Here is a 22,255-nt window from a genome sequence, read left to right as displayed (position 1 = left end):
GAAAACCTACAGAAATAATCACCTCAGATTCTACCTATTCCAACCTGAAGCATATATAAATGAATAATTTGTGTTTATCAGTCAATCTTTATATTAGCAAAAATTGATAAGACAACATTTCCTTAAGAGAAGTAAAATATTGGGAGTCAGGCACAGCGGGTTAAGCGCAGGTGGCGCAAAGCACAAGGACTAGCACAAGGATTGTGGTTCGAGCCCCCGGCTCCCCACCTGCAGGGGAGTCGCTTCCCAGGCAGTGAAGCAGGTCTGCAGGTGTCTGTCTCTCTCTCCCCCTTTCTGTATCCCTCTCCTCTCTCCATTTCTCTCTGTCCTATCCAACAACAACATCAATAACCACAACAGTGTTAAACAACAAGGGCAACAAAAGGGAAAATAAAATAAATATTTTTTTATAAAAACTTTTAAAAAAAGAGAAGTAAAATACTGATAACTGATGACACATTAAGGGCCTTTCTAGTCAAACATTTCAGCATTCCAGCTCTGTCCAATGTCTGTCCCTGCCTACTCTGCCAGTCTTATCTCCCACTCCCTTTCCACACCCAGTAACTGGTATGGACTCTGCACCCTGAGCTTTCTTGTCTCAATGCTTCAGCATTTGCTGCTCTCCCTGCCTGGCACAAGGCCCATCCCAAAGTCACTGTACACTCAATATTTGCTTAATAAAGTTGGATTGAAAGTCTCCCATTTCTACCACTACTACTTCTATTTTACCAAATAGTTGTACTTATTTATCCTTTGATAAGCGATCTCTAGCTAGAATGGTGCTTTGGTGTCTCCTCTCAAACTCAAGAATAAAAATTAGGTTAGGAGGCAGCTCAGTGGTATTACACTTGTGCAAGTTCCTGGGGCAATCCCTAACACTATTATTTTTCTAAAGCTGTACTGGGGGATGAACTTGGGTTGTGTTTAGACTTTGGTCTAAACACATGTGATCCCACTGAGTGGCCTTCTGTGCTGTGTGTGTGTGTGTGTGTGTTTGTGTGTGTGTGTGTGTGTGTGTGTGTATGTACATAAACACCATTCCCACCACCAAAGACTATGTCCCATCCCCTCCCCCCCACCCCATGAAGCTGAACATTCATTTACCCTCACCCTCCACCTAGGGTTTTTTCTTTGGTGCCCTACTCCAAATTCAGTCTGTGCCTACTTATTTATTTATTTATTTTAATTATTCTTATTTTTAAACATTTTTATTTATAAATTAAGACAGAAATTGAGAGGAAATGGAGAGGGAGAGACACACACAGAGAGGAACACCTGTATCACTACTTCACTTGTGAAGTTTCCCACCCTGCAGATGGGGGCTGGGGGACTGAACTTGGGTGTTTACACATTATAATGTGTATGCTCTACTGGATATACCCTCTGATCTCTGTGATAGATAGATAGATAGACAGACAGACAGTCAGATAGATAGACAAATAGAGACCAACACCACAGCACTCAAGTCTTCAAAGCAGTGGGTGGCTGGGCTTAAACCTGGATCACATACATGGCAAAAAAGTACATTATCCAAGTGAACAATTTCACTGATCCTATGTTAAGAGATTAAAAAAAGAAGAGGAGACATAGAAGAGGGGCTGGGTGGTGGCACGCCTGGTTAAGCACATGACACAATGTGCAAGGACCCAGGTGTGAGGCACTCGTCCCCACCTGCAGAGGAAAAGTGGTGAAGCAGTGATACAGGTGTCTCTCTCCCTCTCTATCACCCCCTTCCCTCTTGATTTTTGGCTGTCTCTATCCAATAATAAAGATAATTTTAAAAACGCCTGCATGGAAAGAAAAACAATCCAGAGATAGAGAGATGCTTTGACACCATTCTGCGGTCATGGAGCATCCACAGTGCTGTCCATGGTGCTCTCATGAGGTGCTCATGCTCAAACCCAGTGTCTCACACATTGCAAGGCATGTGCTCTATCAGGTGAGATATGTCTTTTTTGTAGATATAAGTACTTTTATTTATTTTTTAATTTTATTGGTGACTTAATATTGATGTACAAAATTACACGTCAGCAGGGGTATAATTTCATACTGTTCCCACCTCCAGAGTTCTGCATCCCCAATCCCTCTATTGCAAACCACAGCAGTTCTCCTAAGGTTGTAGACATGGGCTAACCATCATCTCTATAACTATCTGTCTACATTTCTACATAGTTACTCCCTTTTTCTTCCAGGTCCAGTCCTCTCTTTCCCTCCAAGCCACATATAACCTATTACTACATCAAAATGTTCCTCTTTTTCCTCCTTTCTCTCCTGGTCCTGATGGAGCTTGAGTTCAAAGCCCTCTTATCATCTTCTTCCTTCCCCCTGGTCTGTTTGTATAAACTAAAATAAGGCTTTTATTTCTATTTGCCTTATCATTTAGTTTATGTCCTTGGAAAATGAAAAAAAAAATGCTAAACAAAATCAGTTCAAGAAGTGATGTATATCTACTGGTTTATGGGATTATTTATTTATTTATTTTTAAATAGAGAAAGGCAAAGAGAGAGAGAAAAAAAACATAGTACTGAAGTTTCCTTCAGTGTGATGGGGGCCAGATTCAAACCTTGGATGTTAACAGGTCGATCCATACTCCCAGCCTGTCTCTCTCTTTCCCTAGTGAGGCAGGGCTCTGGGGAAGCAGGGCTCTAGGACACATTGGTGGGGTCTTCTGCCCAGGGAAATCTGGTTGACATCTTGTTATCATCTGGAATCTGGTTTTCAAAGTTAACCCAAATGCCAAATAATTTGATTACAGCAATAACTACCTATTGCCTTCTTAAACCCTAAGACAGCAGGAACCTCCCACTTCCTCTATAGAGCCTATATTTCCTCCAGTCCTGGAACCTCTAGGGTGGGGCTCACTTTCCTGCATGCTTCTCAATTCATACCAACTGATACTGCATCTGCTGATCCCAGCCTAATCAATGCAATGAGTACCACCTCAGCATGCTTCACTTCAGACTGTCCAGAGACATCAGGCATGGAATGTCAACCCTTCAGCCTTATTACTCAGGTGAGACCTTTCCTTTCTCATAGGATACTCTAATTCCATTTCAGGTGGTTCACTTCTTAACAAAGTCCCAAAACCTAGATATAGACCAGGTCCCATGAGATAGGGCATATGTTCACATGTATCCATAAATTAGGGCAAAATATATACCTGAAAGCAAAAGTGCACAATAGTCTGCAGTGAGTCAGTATAAGCAGCAAGCAAGTAGAAAGACCTAAAAAGAAACCATAAAGTTCCTAATGAAATAGTGTCTACTTAGACTTAAATACTGATACCCTCCTCACCTACTTCCTATTATATTTCCCTCAGTCACTACAAAGCTAACCTTATCAAAGAAAGGACTGCAAAAGCTGATTAAGGGCAAGAGACTGGCATACTTTAACGATGATTCTTTAGTCACTATCAGGCCACCCCATCAGCTGGGGCCCTGGTCGAGGAGTTCTGAGATTCCCAAACAGACATGATGGGACTAGACCTTGAATAGATCCCTCTCTCCATTGTTACTGGTCATCTCTATCAGAAACAACACAATAGACCCCTTTGTGGGACCCCATAGGACCTTGCCCCCAACATGGATCAACAACAGTAGAAAATGTTCCATCCTCTGAAGGGAGGCTGGACAACATACTCTATGTTCCACCTGAGGAAGATGGGCCTTGAAATTGGGAACATTCCTACTCATGACCACAGAATGTGAGTTCAGATCTACAGGGATGTAGAGGTCACATAGGTTTCTAAGCTGAATATGGGCCCCAGATCAGATTAGATGAGATCAAATCGATGGGGTTTACAGTCAACAATATTTATACACCTTTCCCATATTTGGGAGTTACTCTCCTCCCTGATCCAGCTTTCTGGTTGTTTTTCCAGGCATGACATCATCTCCCCAGACAATAATATGGGTCACCTGCATATCAGACATCAGGTTTAAGAAAAAAAAAAAAAAAACTAGTATAGTCATAGGCTCTTTGGAATGTAAAACAAGACCACTAACTATCTACAGAAGAATTAGGAGGCTCCCCAGTTCTTCATCAGAACTATTCCAGCCTCTAGGTTCATGATTAGCCAACAATTTGTTTGGCTTTATATGTTAACTCTTTTTTCAGCCACCAGGTTCTGGATGCTAACATGATGCCAACTGCACTTCCTTGGGCAGAGGGCCCCACCAATGTGTCCTGAAGCTCCAATTCCCCAGAACACTAACCCCCACTGGGGAAAGAGAGAGACAGGCTGGGAGTATGGATCGACCTGAAAAATGCCCATGTTCAGTGGGGAAACAATTACAGAAGCCAGGCCTTCCACCTTCTGCACCCCATAATGATCCTGGGTCCATACTCCCAGAGGGATAAAGAATAAGAAAGCTATCAGGGGGAGGAGATGGGATACAGAGTTCTGGTGGTGGGAATTGTGTGGAGTTGTACCTCTCTTATCCTATGGTTTTTGTTAGTGTTTCCTTTTTATAAATAAAAGTAAAAATAAAGGAGTGTGAGTAGGGTGGACTTGTAGAGAGAAATGTCCTTCGGGCTAGAAATCTAGAAATCAGAGAAGCTCCCTCTGAGGAAGTGGGCTTGCTGTCTGGGCTCCCTGAAGGCAGACCTTCCTTTTGTTGTCCTAGGCCTTCAGAGTCTCCATGTGATATTGGGGCTCAAACCCAGGGCCTCATGCATGGTTTTTTTTTTTTTAATTATTATTATTTTTTTTTTTTTTATTTAAGAAAGGATTAATTAACAAAACCATAGGGTAGGAGGGGTACAACTCCACACAATTCCCACCGCCCAATCTCCATATCCCACCCCCTCCCCTGATAGCTTTCCTATTCTCTATCCCTCTGGGAGCATGGACCCAGGGTCATTGAGGGTTGCAGAAGGTAGAAGGTCTGGCTTCTGTAATTGCTTCCCCGCTGAACATGGGCGTTGACTGGTTGGTCCATACTCCCAGTCTGCCTCTCTCTTTCCCTAGTAGGGTGGGTCTCTGGGGAAGCGGAGCTCCAGGACATATTGGTGGGGTCTTCAATCCAGGGAAGTCTGGCCGGCATCCTGATGGCATCTGGAACCTGGTGACTGAAAAGAGAGTTAACATACAAAGCCAAACAAATTGTTGAGCAATCCTGGACCCAAAGCTTGGAAAAGTGGAGAGGAAGTATTAGGGAGGTACTCACTGCAAACTCTAGTGTACTTCTGCTTTCTTACTTTGGTGCCATACTCCAAACTCAGTCATGCATGGTTTTTTGCCCAATGAATCATCTTTCCTTTATGAATGAGTTAATACTGCTGACAGTATTTGTCAACTAAAAATTTACTCTGAAACCCGTGTTTGCTTCAAACTTCAAACATTTGCCTTCTAGAACTTTTCCCTTTACAATCCCCAGGTTTGGGCAGCCCCAACAGTGAGAATACTGAGTGACTTTCACAGCAATATTCTCACAGCCAAACTAACTCAACAAGGAAACACCTTCATCTAAATGATTAGAAGCAAACTATATAATAGGATTATGCCAGAGGGGCTTTGGCCTCAAAAACAAGTCTTACTTGTTGTCTTCATTTTCATTGACATAATTCCACTAACAAATATCAATCATCTCCTTTATATATTTTGAAAATTTTATAGTGATTTAATAATGATTAGCAAGATTTGAGATAACAGAGATACAATTCCAAAGAGTTCTATGTCCCATCTCCTCCATTAGGAATTTCCTATTTTTTGTCCCTCTGGGAATATGAATCAAAATTCTTTTTGGACTGCAGAAGGTGGAAGGTCTGGTTCTGTAATTGCTTCTCTGCTGGACATGGATGTGGACAGGTCGATCTATAACTCCAGACTGCTTCTATCTTTCCCTAAAAGGGTAGGGCTCTGGAGAGGTCACCTCCTTTATCTTAATGGTGCTGGAGGGAAAGCATAGTTTACCACTGAAATTGTCTAGAACCACCAAGTCATATGCATCTGATAGATTTCCTCACAAACACTACTTGGAAACAGTATTCCCTCACAAACACCATTTGATCTCCAGATCATCCAGTGACATTTTATCTGAACTTCCTGCATAGTTGATCTGCTTGGAATTTTTGCTATTTTTAAGGTTTTCTCTCAGGGACAAAGACTGAAGTTAGATGGTTTCTATGGCAACAATCTTAGAGACCACACACATCCTTAGCAACACAAGTCAAAGGCTTTTTTTGTGGGGGGATGGGGTAGAAGATTTTGAAAAGCAATCACCATTTGCTTTAACCATGGACCACTTATAAACATGAAATTGGTACTGCTGGCCTTGCAGCTTAGGTCTTAAAGCTTCATTTAATTGACTTCAGTGCACAAAGCCCTGAAATCCTTCCACACCCTGAATCTGGGTCCAAACGGGATAACAAAAAGATAGCTAAAACTTACTGAAGACATTTTGTTACATACACAGTGCTGAGACTTCTTTATGAATTATCACATTTGACATCTTATAAGAACCCTATGAGACAGGTATTATTAAAATTTATTTAAGGATCAAAATGCAATGAATAAAAATGAAAATACCTTATTATCCAGCAATAACACTCGTAGGCATATATTCAAAGGATATGAAGCCAATTCAAAGAGACGGACAATGGCCCTCATGTTCATTGCTGTTTTAATCACAGTTGCCAAGGCGTGGAAACAACCTAAAAGCCCACTGACAGATGACTGAATAAAGAAGTTATGGGACATATATTCAGGGAAATACTACCCTGCAATAGAAAAAAAGGATGATACTACATCCTTGAGATATAATGAATGGAACTAAAGGTGATTACACTTATTAAGATAAGTAAATAAGTAAAAGACAATTACTGAATGGTTTTGCTCATATGTGGAACGTAATGAATCTATATGAACTTGAAGACTGAAAAGGCAACCAAACTGTTTGGTTGCCTTTTCAGTCTTCAAGTTCATATAGATTCATTACGTTCCACATATTGAGCCCCAATATCACATGGAGACTCTGAAGGCCTAGGACAACAAAAGGAAGGTCTGCCTTCAGGGAGCCCAGACAGCAAGCCCACTTCCTCAGAGGGAGCTTCTCTGACTTCTAGATTTCTAGCCCGAAGGACATTTCTCTCTACAAGTCCACCCTACTCACACTCCTTTATTTTTACTTTTATTTATAAAAAGGAAACACTAACAAAAACCATAGGATAAGAGAGGTACAACTCCACACAATTCCCACCACCAGAACTCTGTATCCCATCTCCTCCCCCTGATAGCTTTCTTATTCTTTATCCCTCTGGGAGTATGGACCCAGGATCATTATGGGGTGCAGAAGGTGGAAGGCCTGGCTTCTGTAATTGTTTCCCCACTGAACATGGGCATTTTTCAGGTCGATCCATACTCCCAGCCTGTCTCTCTCTTTCCCCAGTGGGGGTTAGTGTTCTGGGGAATTGGAGCTTCAGGACACATTGGTGGGGCCCTCTGCCCAAGGAAGTGCAGTTGGCATCATGTTAGCATCCAGAACCTGGTGGCTGAAAAAAGAGTTAACATATAAAGCCAAACAAATTGTTGGCTAATCATGAACCTAGAGGCTGGAATAGTTCTGATGAAGAACTGGGGAGCCTCCTAATTCTTCTGTAGATAGTTAGTGGTCTTGTTTTACATTCCAAAGAGCCTATGACTATACTAGGTTTTTTTTTTTTTTTCTTAAACCTGATGTCTGATATGCAGGTGACCCATATTATTGTCTGGGGAGATGATGTCATGCCTGGAAAAACAACCAGAAAGCTGGATCAGGGAGGAGAGTAACTCCCAAATATGGGAAAGGTGTATAAATATTGTTGACTGTAAACCCCATCGATTTGATCTCATCTAATCTGATCTGGGGCCCATATTCAGCTTAGAAACCTAAGAAGAGGTTAGGGAGAACAGAATAAAAAAAATGTAGAAACTACATCTGTGTAGTTTAATTTATAAAATATTACTTACTAATAAGAGTATTAAAGTTAAATTGGATCATTTAAGAAATCAAGATGCAAAGAGTAGGGTCAGGGCCAGGTGGTGATAAACCCAGTTAAGTGCACACACTTTAATGTGCAAGGACCCGGGTTCAAGCCCCTGGTCTCCACCTGCAGTGGAAAACTTTATGAGTGGTAAAGCAGGGTTACAGATGTCTCTCTCCCTCTTTATTTTCCCCTCATCTCTCAATTTCTCTCTGTTTATAACCAATAATAAATAAATAAAATTTAAAAAATAAAAGATAATTTGCTCTATTCCTTCTTTATGATTTCTATTTATTCAGCAATTTGTCCTACTTTCCATCTTACTACACTGCAGCTACCAAATTGCAGATGCTACTATGATTCCATCTTACTTCTCTGGGAAGATAACCTTACCAGTCCTTACTGGAACCTCACTTCTCCAGAGCACTATTCCACTAGGGAAAGATAGAAACAGGCTACGGGTATGGATCTACCTACCATGTTCAGTGAAGAAGCAATTACAGAAGCCAGAACTCCCACCTTCTGTGCTCCATAAAGAGTTTTGGTCCATACTCTCATAGGGATGAACAATAAGTGTCCAATGGAGGGGATGGGACACAGGACTCTGGTGGTGGGAATTGTGTGGAATTGTACCACTAATATCTTACAACCTTGTAAATCAATATTTAATTACTAAAAAAAAAATTAAGAAAAAAAAATAAGGGCCAAAGAAATTAAAAGACTATCCATTAGTCACACTACCCACCTAACTCCACACCTGTATACCTGTCCATTTACTATTCTCTTTGAAAGAATGGTCTCATATTGAGACATGTAGTATCACTCAACATCTCTTTAAAAAAATATGTTGGAATTCTAACTCTGAAGTACCCAGTTGAACACACATTACCATGTTCAAGGTTCTGGGTTTAAGTCCCTAGTCCCCACCTGCAGGAAGGACGTTTCACAAGTAGTGAAGCAGTGTTGTAGGTATCTGTTTGTCTCTCTTTATCCCAATCTCTCCCTCTCTTCCCAATATATCTTTGTTCTACCAAATTTAAAAAAAAAAAAGTGGTCATTAGAAGCAGTGGATTTATAGTACAGGCACTGAGCCCCAGCAGTAATCCTGGTGGCAATAAAAAAATAATTGATTTTGGGGGCCCAGCAGTGGTGCACCAGGTTAAATGCACATAGTACTAAGTACAAGGATTTAGATTGAACCTCCTGCTCCCCACCTGCAGGGGGACACTTCATAAGTGTTGAAGCAAGTCTGCATGTATCTTTCTATCTCCCCCACTCTGCTCAATTTCTCTCTTCCCTTTCAAAAAAAAAATTATATATATATATATACATATATATATATATATATATATATGTATATATATATATATATATATATATATATAATGTCCACCAGGAGCAGTGGATTCATAGTGCTGGCACCAAGCCCCAGCGATAATCCTTGAGGCAAAAAAAAAAAAAAAAGATTGATTTTAAAATGCAGTCTTATTTGGAGAGAAGGTCTTTACAGAGGACACAAAGTTAAGGACACAGCACAGTTCCACTGCACAGCTTTGCTGGCTTGGAGGTAAGAAAGTTAGAATGAGCTCAAAGGCTGGGTCCTAATCCATCATGACTGACTGACTTCCTTATAGAAAAGTAAATTTGGACATAGAAATGGATATGAGGAACAGATAGTATGAAGAGACACAGCGGGGAGATGGCCATCGACAAACCCATGGGAGAAACTGGAAACTGATCCTGGTGGTCATTGGAAAGAACAAACCTAGTTAACAAACAAAACTTGATTTTGGACTTGATGCCTGCAGAGCTGAGACAGTACACTCCTATTGATTAAGGCAGTACAAACATGACAGGGATACACCCAGGAATTCTCAAATTGGCTAACAAAGGCAGTCCTCTCCTTCCCCCCCCCCCCAGGATAGAGGTGACCTCAGATGGGACTTTATTCAGTTATTCCATATGCTATGCCCACATCATTACAAGGACCAACTCAAAGCTTAACCAAGTTTCCCTCTCTTCCATAGGAGTTTAAAACATTCTTAGATATTTGTATCATTTCTCCCATTAATCTGTGGAAAAACAGGGAATTTCTAGAAACCAGATCTCCAGGTTTACAAGTAACTCAACATACAGGTGTGAATTTTTAGCTGAAAGCCAAGTGGTAGGCAAATCTTAAAGGAAAATTTTAAAGTCAATCAACTATTTTATTGACAAAAAGAAAAAAAGGATTAATGCTTTTGAATTATAAAATAAACTTGGAAAAATCTTGAATTGTAAAATAGTTCATCCTACACTAAGGTTGAATCATGCATTTCCAAAGAACAAAGAATGTTCCAAAGGAGATGACTGCAAATTTTGTTTTCAAATATTGTAGGTTATGTGGGCAGGGAAAAATGTGACAAGAATTCATAACACCACCAGGACCTAACAGCACTAAACACCCCATGTCATTTATTTATGTCACCTCTGCATTGTATATTGCTAAGAGCAACATAAATTATAAAGCAAAGCCAGATATGAATAAAGATCAGGTTAAAAGCTTGCTCACACCAGTGTTTATCAAGAAATGTTCAGATCAATCATGCCCATAGTTTTGGTTGGGCTCACAGATTTCTGACAGCTAACACATCACTTAAGGTTTAGGAAAATCACTGGAGGATCTCAGTCATCTATACACTTGACAGATAAGGGATCCTTTCAAAATGGCTAGTAGTGAGCTAGAAATAAACAGGCAGGCTTGGAGTGAAGGCTCAGCGCCTTGTACTTCAGACTTATTAGAAGGAAGGGAGGAAGCTAAGTATGGATGGTTGCCACGCAGCCTCTCCTCCCACCCCAAACAAGTGTAGTCACTTTTTCTCACAGTAAACATCACAATATAGACATGCCACTCTTTCAGTATATGAAGACCTTGGCTGTTTTAATAAATACAGATAAATGAGTTCATGAGGAAACAGATTCCCCTGGGGAATTTTGATTTTTTAAAAATTTTTATAAGTAATTAAATCACAGTGGTTTATAAGATTACAGGATATAGCTCCACACTGCACTTTCCAAAGTTTTATGCCATAGGGAATTTTAAATGTTTTAAATTCACAAAGCAGATTTCAGTATGAACACTAGCACAGTTATCCATGTTCATCATGGATTCTATAAAGTATTTGGGGAAGTGTGCTCTTATCCAAAAAGTTGGCCTATTTTCAACAACGTATTTCTTCATGTATGATACAGCATTTATTTATGTGTATTATAAAGTATATATCATATAACATAAGCATATACTATGTTTTTACCATAAAAGATGTATTCTATGTATGATATGTAGTGTATATGGACTATATCACATATTGCACCATTTTTAAATATCAATGTTTAGTACATATATATTATATAGTATATCATTATCTGTAATATACACCTCCCCAGAGTGAGTGAAAGGAGGCCAGCTAGTGTGAGAAGCACAGCAGGTCCCGCTTCTGAATGGAATGGTGGTCCAGACCAATCACAGGGAGAAGGCATCCACAGGGACCATGGGTGGCCTGTCCACCACAGTGTTTCCCTGGCATCCTCAGCAAGAGGGCAGTAAAAACATCAGGGAAATTCCCTGGAGAGGGAGGCAGATTCACACGTCAAGAAACTACCAGAGAGACTTTCTTTCCTCCACACTAGCAGAACAACATCACAGGGAGCCTTCCCTGGCCTAAAGAGGAGGGTATGTATCACTAATTCTTAAAAACAAAACAAAAAAAGGAGGAAGAGGAGAAGAAGAAGAATCAGGTGGGAAATAAACTTTGCATTTAAATTTCAAAAAAGAAAAGAGTGTTTAATCTTTTTCAAGCAAGTATTTCTTCATGTCTTATATAATACTTCATGTATTACACAGTATATGTTGTATAAACATGTACTATATAAGATTATAGATAATACACTGTTATTACATATTATAAATAGTTATAAGTACTATGCTATATGATTTTATAGTAGATGTATCATACATAATATAACATATCATAAAAGTATATATTATAAAGTACATAAAGAGCAATCATTTTGGAAAGATAATAAAATTACACATCCTAACCGCAGAAATTCATTGTGAAGCAAGTGTAACTTAGATGCCATCCCACAGAATGTAAATACTGAGATTCAAAAACAAAGGCACTTGCTGTAATATTGACTCATTTGTAAGGTGACCCTGAGGCAAGGAATTCTAATGACAAAAATGTTCAGTCATGCTCAGCTATGGCAGTTTAACTGTTTGACTTCTATAATTAAATCAAAACCAACAACTGGAATGGGTGAGAGACTTAGGGGAAAATGATCTCTTTACAACTGAAACAAAATAGCATCGTTTTATGAGCATTTACTAAGTCAAGCACATTGGTCAGCCTATTCCATTTAAACACCTTGATTCTATAAGGTGGGTCCATTGTCATGCTACAGGGCAGGAAAACAAGCTCAGTGAGTTGAGGGTCAGCAGTCTGACAAAAGAGACCAAGCACAAATCCTCCATGAGAGAAAAATGTTCACTTTCAGTTTTCTCTGAAAGCAAAAACCTACCATTTTAATTTCTGTCTTTTACTCAAGAATACAAATTCTATATTCTATATTCTCTCATGATATAAAAGTCAGCTTACACAAATTAAAAGGAATTAAGTTTTCTTTGCACCATATACACCCCAACCAATGACAGCTTGGTCTGTTTGCATACATGAAAGGTCAACTTTGGCATAATTAGTCCAGAAACCACTGGGTATCTGATATCATTTCCTGTATCTGAGTACACACTCCAGTTTGTCCTTTTTAAAGTCATCTCTTTTTATTATTGTTTATTATTGAATAGAGAGAGTAGAAGAGAGACAGAGAAATACCTACAGCCCTACTTCACCACTCATGAAGCCCCCACACACACACACAGGTGAGGGCCAAGGGATTGAACCTGGGTCTTTGCACACTCTAATGTAAGTGCTTAACCATGTCAGCCACCTCCTGGTCCCTTATGTTTGTTCTTACAAGTAACAAATAGGTAGAGAGCTATTTCACTCTGATAAAATTCAGTACCATTTTATTCAGATAATCAGTGAGTAGGTTAAAAAAAAAAAAAAAAACAACCAAAAACTAGCTAGTACAATTCTAAATGTGGCATTAGAAATTTTTAAATAAATGCAAATTCATGATGACAAATGAATCTATGCATTTCTATTCATATAAACTACTACCCACAAAAGCATTTAATATCTGTGGGTCTTTGGGGACAGGAGAAGGGTGATGTTTAGCTTTCCTTCTTAGAGTACTTAACATGAGAAGAAGGTAAGCATGTGCCCTCTGTGTCAGCAAGGACCGGCATAAGGATCCCGGTTCGAACCCCGGCTCCCCACCTGCAGGGGAGTCGCTTCACAGGCGGTGAAGCAGGTCTGCAGGTGTCTATCTTTCTCTCCTCCTCTCTGTCTTCCCCTCCTCTCTCCATTTCTCTCTGTCCTATCCAACGACAACAACAATAATAACAACAACAATAAAACAACAAGGGCAACAAAAGGGTATAAATAAATAAAATAAATATATAAAAAAAAAAAGAAAGTTCCTTTGACAATGCAACAGGAAGTTGAGATGCTGTCAAGATACATTTTAGCTCTGTAAAAGCAGGGAGGAGGTACTGGAAGATGCAACCTTCGCCTTGAACAACTCTGATTTTCCCTAGAGGTCACTTTAGCAAGTGTCAAAAGATGCCACATCCTATTCAAAGACTTGCATAAGAAACAACAGTACTTGGGGAGTAGAGCAGTGTCATAATGGGTTAAGCGCAGGTGGCGCAAAGCGCAAGGATGAGCTTAGGGATCCCAATTCGAGCCCCTGGCTACAACCTGCAGTTGAGTCACTTCACAGGTGGTGAAGCAGGTCTGCAGGTGTCTTTTTCTCCCCCCTCCGTCTTCCCCTCCTCTCTCCATTTCTCTCTGTCCTATCCAACAACAATGACATCAATAATAACTACAACAATAAAACAACAAGGGCAACAAAAGGGAATAAATAAATATAATTTTACATGTAAGAAAAACCATTTTTAAATTTATATATTTGAATTCAATTATAATTTGGACTGAATATCTTTTCAACTCAGAAATTTTCACTGATATATTTTACATTTAATTGTGAATCAACCCAACAGAACTTATCTGCATATGAAAATGTTTTGATTCAGTGGTCTGGGAGTTGGTGCAGTGGATAAAGCATTGAACTCTCAAGCTGTAGGTCCTGAGTTCAATCCCTAGCAGTACACGTATCAGAGTAATGTCTGGTTCTTTCTCTCTCCCCCCTCCTACCTTCTTCATAAATATTCACCAGATACCAAAGAATAAATGTACTGAGGCCTTTATTATTCAATTTAGTCACAACTACGTAGCTTGGCAAGTTATTTCCACCTTTTAGATAAGAAGATTAAGGCTTGGTCAGCTTTAACAATCTGTCCAGTTCAGTGCCCATTGATTGATGAAAGATGAAACTAGCCTAGCCCACCTGTCCAGCCCTGGAAACTCAATTGCATGTCCTCTAATCAGCAGTAACCCTTCACTCATTAAAACTTCATTTTGCTTGCTAGTAAGATCTGAATGAAGTCCATTTTCCTTGCTATCTCAGCATGACTGTTTTCTTTTTCCTTAAACAACTCCTCCCTTGATACCTAAGTTTTTGAAAAATAAAGACAAGCACATATCAGAATACATTGCCCTTCCAATCTCCTGTTTAGCAGCCATGGCCACAGCCACAGAGGTCATCTGTCTGCAGACAGATGGAGTTTTGAAGACATCAGTAAGCTGTTCATGATTTGACATCTTAAAGCTATCACTCATTAGAGACAGTAAATGCACCAATGAGCCTGAAACACCAGAAACTGGCCAATACATACACCAAGCCTTTCCCAGCTTTGAAAGAAAGTCTGTCTTCAATTCTTATCCCAGTGCTTCTAAGAAAGGACTTCTCCTGTAAATCCCCCCACTTTCCTTTCATCCCTCCATCAGACTTAATTGAACCAAATCTACTTATCAAATGAATTTATAAAATATAGACTAAAAAGAAATCATGAAAAAATACCCTCTGTAAACAAAATGTGTAACAAGCATAAACTTCCCTCTCTTGTAAATCTATATAACATCTCTGAAGAATAAATTAGTCCAACAATTTCTTACGAGCCCTCATCCCTCCAATAATTTCTTAAGAGCCCTCATCCCTCCATCATCTATCTTGTCATTCTTTCTTAAGCTTTATTTTTTAAATTTTTATTTAGTATTGGATAGAGACAGAGAGGAACTGAGAGAAGGAAGGGGGAGAGAGAAAAGGGGGAAATAAGAAAAACACCTGCAGCCCTGCTTTGCCACTTGTGAAGCTTTCCCCCTGCAGGTGGGAACCAGGGGCTTGAACCCAGGTCTTTGCACACTTTAATGTGTGTGCTTAACCAGGTGTGCCACTGCTTGGCCCATATCTTGTCATTCATGAATAAATACATTATCAATACAGTCAAGGCATGTAAACCCTTACCTTTCTGTGAGTAAAGGAAAAATCTTTGTTAAAAGTTTCCTTCTTCCATTGAGGGATACTGCTATCAAGACTATTGCTGAGACTTGAGTATGTCCCCAGAGGACACTCCCAATGTACTACTGCTGCTCTGCTTTCCTGGCCTCTCCCTTCACCTTCTGTCAACTATTAACCATCAACTGGGTTTTATTGATTTTCATGAACTATCAGATGTCATAAAAGATTCTGTAACATACGCTCTAGGAAAGAAATGTGTTTGTAGCAGAAGAAGTTAATTCACACATAACAGCTCTCAAGACAGGTTTCTGAATCTTTTAATACAGACAACTAAGAGAAAAGGAGAAATTGAACTAGAAAAGCATTCTTTACATTTCACCCTCTCTAGGGTGTGAATTCTGACATCAGAGTCAGTTTCATTCTTATTTTATGTCTCCCAGCACTTAGGATAGTGGCTGTACAGAAGACTCAATTGACAAAGATTTGTGTAGATTCCATCTCAAAGACAAAATGCTGGGCACCATGTCTGGGCAGTGACACAGCTCAATGATAACCTGCCATGAGACATAGGAAGTGACTCAGAAAGCATGACCAAAGGTGAAATCTGACTGTACCAAGTTCTGAAATTCAAAGTTCGCCTTCAAAGTTTGCATAAAACAGCCAGCAGTAAGCCTCTCCCCCTAACACAAGCTAACTCCTCCCTCCTCCCTGCTCTACTTCTGAGAATAGATTTAACTTAGAATAAGATATCTTTTCTACTCAGACTAGGGTTTCTGACTAAATGGCAGAAATAAGTAACTCCAGATTTCTAAGGCCTCTTGTAGACCAACTCCTGGTTCCTATCAGTCACTCTAAATCCACTCTGAAGATGAGAGTCCATGTCACTTTTGTATCAAAGGGATCACACTTTATCCTGTTTATGTTGACTTTCTGATACTCATTGCTGGGATCCCAAGTTCTGTTATGCTTTCTCCAGGTATGCACTTGTCTCCAGGTATAAACACAGAAAGTACAAGGTGAAATCCACTGCCTAGAAAGATTCCTCCTCCAATTCTTTGAGAAAGCTTCACGGGTACCTAAGCCTCCTTTCTATCTTGGGGATCCTGAAAGTGAAGCCATTTAGTCAGCTGCCAGTGGTTAGCATACTCATTCTGTGAACAGATCAAGGAAGGTCTTTCTTCTTGGTCTCAGCATTAACCCAACTAACTATGATCAGGGAAAACAAATCCATAAGGCTGAGTACTCCAAAATTCTTAACACACTCGCCCTACCACTAATGAAATAAAATTATCTTACTCTACAGAAAATAAAACCATCTTCTATTTGTGAGCTTCACTTCCTGGAATTAGTGATAAATATCTCACAGCATAGCTCTGAAGGAAGGTACTTCTTCATACAAAACTCTGATGTATATAAGATGTGTTTTAAAATTACAAGTTTTGTTTTCAAAAGAAAGTGTATAACTATATGTTTTTCTTTTTTTTAATTTCTTGGTTGGTTATTAAACTCTTGTCTGATATATGGCATGTAAGGATCTTCTCCCATTCTGTGAGGGGTCTCTTGGTTTGGGTAGTGGTTTCTTTTGCTGTGAAGAAGCTTTTTAATTTGATGTACTCCCATTGGTTTACACTTGCCTTAGTCTTCTTTGTAATTGGATTCATTTCATTGAAAATGTCTTTAAAATTTATGCGAAAAAGAGTTCTGCCAATTATTTTCCTCTAAGTATCTGATAGTTTGTGGTCTAACATCCAAGTACATGATCCACTTGGAATTTACTTTTGTATTTGGTGAAATACAGTGGTTCAGTTTCATTCTTCTGCATGTTTCAACCCATTGTTTCCAACACCATTTGTTGAAGAGACTCTGCTTTCCCCATTTAATAGTTTGGGCCCCTTTGTCAAAGATTAGATGTCCATAGGTGTGGGGGCTCACATAAATATATGTTTTTCACCAAGAGTACCTAACCATGTCTATAATGTGTTCTTTAGAAAGAAATATGCAGATGTTATATACTTATGCACCCAGTAAAGAGGCAACTAAATATATAAAGGGACTAATAGCAAACCTCAAGAGAGAAGTTGATAATACAATTATAGTATGCAATGTCAATACCCTATCTACATCTATGAACAGTTAATACAGGCAGAAAATGACAAGGAAACATCAGCCTTAAAAAACATAACTGAGAATACTGACTTAACAGACTTTTATAGACATCCCATCTAAAAGTAGTATAATATATGTTGTTCTTCTTAACATCACATGGAACATACTTCGGAACAAATTGCAAGTCCAAAACAAAGTTCATTCAATTTAAGAAGACCAAAACCATACCAACTATTATTTCCAGTGCAAATGACACAAAACTAGAAACTGATTACAATAAGAAAACTGTAGGGTGACCCACAAATAATTAAGATTAAACATCATGTTATGAAACTACCACTGAGTCAATGAAGAAATAAAATACCTTGAAAAAAATAAAATTGGAAATTCAGCATTCCAAAATACATGAATACAATGCTGAGAGGGAAGTTCATGATAATTCAGGCATACCCCAAGAACAAGGAAAATCTCAGAAAATCTAACCTTACATGTTGGTATGCTTCTAAATTCTGCTTCTAAGACCCCTTCTGTTTCATTGGTTTAATCCCCCCCTGCTTAACACTGTATTCTATTTACATAACCACTGTTAATTAAGCACCACCCTGCCTCCAGGGCATTAGTTTAATCCTCATTGTTTTGCATGCTTTTTCCTTCTCCCCATCCCCTTTCCTACCTACATCCTCTTCGGACCTGACACTTCCGCCTCAGGATATATAAGGACAAGATTGTGATTAGAGATAGCTTAGATTGTACTGCATTCCACATGAATAAAGACTGAACTGCGTACCCTCAGTCATGAGTCCCTGGTTGTCTCTCTCTCCCGCCCCGCGAAGCTAGCCCGGCACTTACACTTAAAAGAACTATGAATAAAGCAACAAATAAAATCCAAAGTCATTAGGTAGAAACAAGTTATAAGATAAGACAAGAAATAAATGAAATAGAAGCTAAAAAGACAACAGAAAAAGATCAATGGCAGTAAGAGTCAGTTTTCTTAAGAGATAAAATAAGTTAAATTAAAAATGAAAGAGAAATTACAACTGATATAACATTTCAAAGGATCATGGCAGATTACCATGAATATTTATATTTCATAAATTTAAACAAAAAGTGGATAAATTCCTAGAAACATACAATCTACCAAAAGTGAATCACAAACACTTGTTTTATATACACCCCCCCTAGTAACCTCAAATCTACAGAAAAGGAATAAGAACAAAATAGCTATCATTTTTAAAACCTTCCACAAAATTAAAATTCCTTTTTTATCATTTTATTAAGGGATTAATGGTTTACAGTACAGTTGTTGACACATGGGTAAAATTTCTCATCTCACCATGATAGGTACCTGAAAAAACACTCTCTCCCTAAACTTAGGTCTGTTTCCCATCATGCACCAGGAACCCAGAGGTTCCCCCCTCCCCTTCTTCCTTCCTTCACCAGAGTTGCTTTGGTGCAATAGCTCAAACTTATTTTACAATGACAAAATTGTCCTGATGCCAACACCAGAGAAAGAAAATACACACACACACACACACACACACACACACACCACACACCCACACACACCACACACCAATATCTATTAAGGAATAGATGCAAAAATCCTCAAAATATTCTAAATCCAAATTCAATAATGTTGTATCATGTGTAAAAGGGACAAAATGGATATATAGGATAAAATGGAATTTATTCTAGATATGCAAGAATACCTCAATATTTATATATCTATTGATGTGATACATCATATTTTTTAAAAATCACATTAAGAAAGTAGGTTTAGTATAGTCACAGGCCCTTTGGAATATAACTAAAATATGCCTACTAACTATCTATAAAACGGAGACCCCTCCAACTCTTCATCTGCACTACTTCAGCCTTTAGGTTCATGATTAATCAACAACTTGTTTGGCTTTCATTAACTTTCATTTCAGCCACCAGGTTCCAGAAGTTAGCATGATGCCAACCAGACTTCCCTGGACAGACAACCTCACCAATGTGTCCTGGAGCTCCGATTCCCCAGAACCCCACCCCTAGGGTTCCACTAGGGAAAGAGAGAGGCAGGCTGGGAGTATGGATCGACATGCCAAGGCCCATGTTCAGCGGGGAAGCAATTACAGAAGCCAGACCTTCCACCTTCTGTACCCCACAATGACCTTGGGTCCATACTCCCAGAGGGTTAAAGAATAGGAAAGCTGTCAAGGGAAGGAGTGGGATGTAAAGATCTGGTGGTCGGAATTGTGTGGAGTTATACCCCTCTTATCCTATGGTTTTGTCAAGTGTTTCCTTTTTATAAATAAAATTAAAAAGAAAAAAATAATAACACTTTCCTATTCTATCAAGGGAGGGAGAGGGATAAGAGGGTTACAACTCCATACAATTCCCACCACCAGATCTCTGTATCCCATCCTTTTTATAAATAAATAAATAAAAATAGTTTTAGAGATATATATGATGCGGAGAATAGGTGGTGGCACAATGGGTTAAAGCAGAAGGACTCTTGCAAGGATCCCAGCTCAAGTCCCTGGTCCTCCACCTGCAGGGGGGTCATTTTACAAGCAGTGAAGCAGGTCTGCAGATGTCTATCTACCTATCTTCCCCTCCCCTCTCTATCTCTGTCTCTCACCCTTATAAAATAGATGTCTTTTTAAAACTCATACTAAGAAGCCACTTCCTACTGTGTGAACCTGTTCCTATTGGGAGATAGCCAAATTATAAAATATATGTCCCTTTATGTTTTATGCTACTGGATTATTGGAAAAGTCATGATGTATTTTTTCTGTTTTTCTATGCAAAAAATGTGTCATGACTTTTCTGACAACCAAATACTTCTAGCCTTTAGTTTCCAAGTCAGGAAATAGGACTGTTCAAAGTTCAAAGTCACCATCAGAAAAATTAAAATGAGGTCACATCTCTGAATTATCTTAACTCTGAATTACAAGGGAGTTTCCTCTTCTCTCCAGAACTAGTATAATATGGTTCTGAGAATCATGTGTTTCTCTATTTACATAAATTCTTCCAAACTAAATCCAAGGGATAATAGCATCATATTTCAGAGTGAACACTACACATTTTAAGAATTCATCTTTATGTCAAGCTGAGACATTGCTAGTTCAGTGGTTTAATAACAATTCAATACTAATAAAAATGGAAAGGAATTTTTTTCTTTGCCATCACTTGATCACTGGGAGTTCACTGATCCAGGCTTATTTTTTCAGATTAAAAGACAGATAAAAGACACCATAGCATGGATGCTTCCTCCAGTGAGGCTGGGGCCAGGCATAAACCTGGGTGGGCACTGAACAACTAACTATATGCCATCAAGCTAGAGAATCTGGAAGAAATGGAAGAATTCCTAGAAATGTATACCCTTTCAAAACTGAACCAGGAAGAACTACAACATCTAAATGAACCAATTACAGACAAAGAAATTGAAACAGTTATTAAGAATGCTTTACAAATTCTATAAAACTTTCAGGAAACAGTTAAAAGTGAGCTCAGACCTACAGGGATGCAGAGGTTACATAGGCTCCTGTGCTGAATATAGGCCCCAATTCAAATAGATAGGTTTTACAGTTAACAATACTTATATACTTTCTCCATATTTGGGAGCTACTCTTTTCCCTGATCCAGCTTTCTAGTCCTTTTTACAACTATGACACCATCTCCTCAGACAATAACTTGGATCCATTTGAATAATAGATTTCAGGCACAGGCAAAAATCTAATAAAGTCACAGTCCCCTTGTAATATACCTAAAATAGACCTACCAGCTTTTTCCAAAGAGGAGATCCCAAATCTTCATCTGCAATATTCTTGCCTTTAGGTTCATGATTAGTCAAAAATTTCTTCTGCCTTATATCTTAACTCTTTTTCAGCCACCAGGTTCCAGATGCTACCATGATGCCATCCTGACTTCCCTGGGCAGATGACCCCACCATGTGTCCTGAAGCCTTGCCTCTCCAGATTCCTGCCCCACTAGGGAAAGAGAGAGGCAGACTGGGAGTATGGATCAACCTGTCAATGTCCATGTTTAGCAATTACAGAAGCCAGACCTTCCACCTCTGCACCCCATAATGACCCTGGGTCCATACTCCCAGAGGGATAAAGAATAGGGAAGCTATCAAGGGAGGGAATGGGATACGGTATTCTGGTGGTGGAAATGTACCCCTCTTATCCTATAGTCTTGCCAATATTTCCATTTTATAAATAAAAATTTTAAAAAACCCTGCATGTTACACATAACAAAGCAAGCATATGAGCCCTAAAAAGAAAATTCTAATTGTTGGAGATTACTGTCTCTATCAATCAGAAGATAATAGATTATTTCTATGAGGACATGAGTGAATGAGGATAAACAATTGAAAGGATCTAGGTAAATATTGGGTTGTCAGAAAAGTCATTACATTTTTTCCATGCAAAAATGTGTCATGGTTTTTTTCAACAGTTCAGTATTTCTAATAGTTTCATGGCATTAAAAACCATTTGAGCACCTCTATAATAAAATCTTAGTCATTCTTCTAACTACAGAAAAATGAAAGTAATGCTTTAGTTTATGGACAATGCTAGTTAGTAAGGAACCAAGTCTTTATAGACCCCAGACAAAAATTTTATGAAATACTAGAATAACTAAATTCTGTTAGCTAATGATGTGAACGTGTATGAAATTA

General features: G+C 38.9%; 1 protein-coding gene across 2 annotated transcripts in view; it reads right to left on the bottom strand.

Annotated features, from left to right (window-relative positions):
- CDH17 (cadherin 17) overlaps window positions 1-22,255 on the bottom strand; it is an 84,547-nt gene that overhangs the window by 51,425 nt on the left and 10,867 nt on the right. Inside the window, exon 1 of one of the 2 annotated variants that reach the window (XM_007537234.3) lies at window positions 15,490-15,607. The exons of the other annotated variant lie outside the window; for it this stretch is intronic. The gene's annotated coding sequence lies outside the window, so the exon portion shown is untranslated. Of the gene's footprint in view, window positions 1-15,489; window positions 15,608-22,255 lie in introns of those variants that run through there. 2 annotated transcript variants of the gene reach the window in all.

Source organism: Erinaceus europaeus, chromosome 1 (genome assembly GCF_950295315.1).
Source record: "Erinaceus europaeus chromosome 1, mEriEur2.1, whole genome shotgun sequence".
Classification (NCBI taxonomy): Eukaryota; Metazoa; Chordata; class Mammalia; order Eulipotyphla; family Erinaceidae; genus Erinaceus; species Erinaceus europaeus.
Note: the sequence above shows the minus strand (reverse complement) of the source record. Positions and strands in the feature narration are given on the sequence as shown.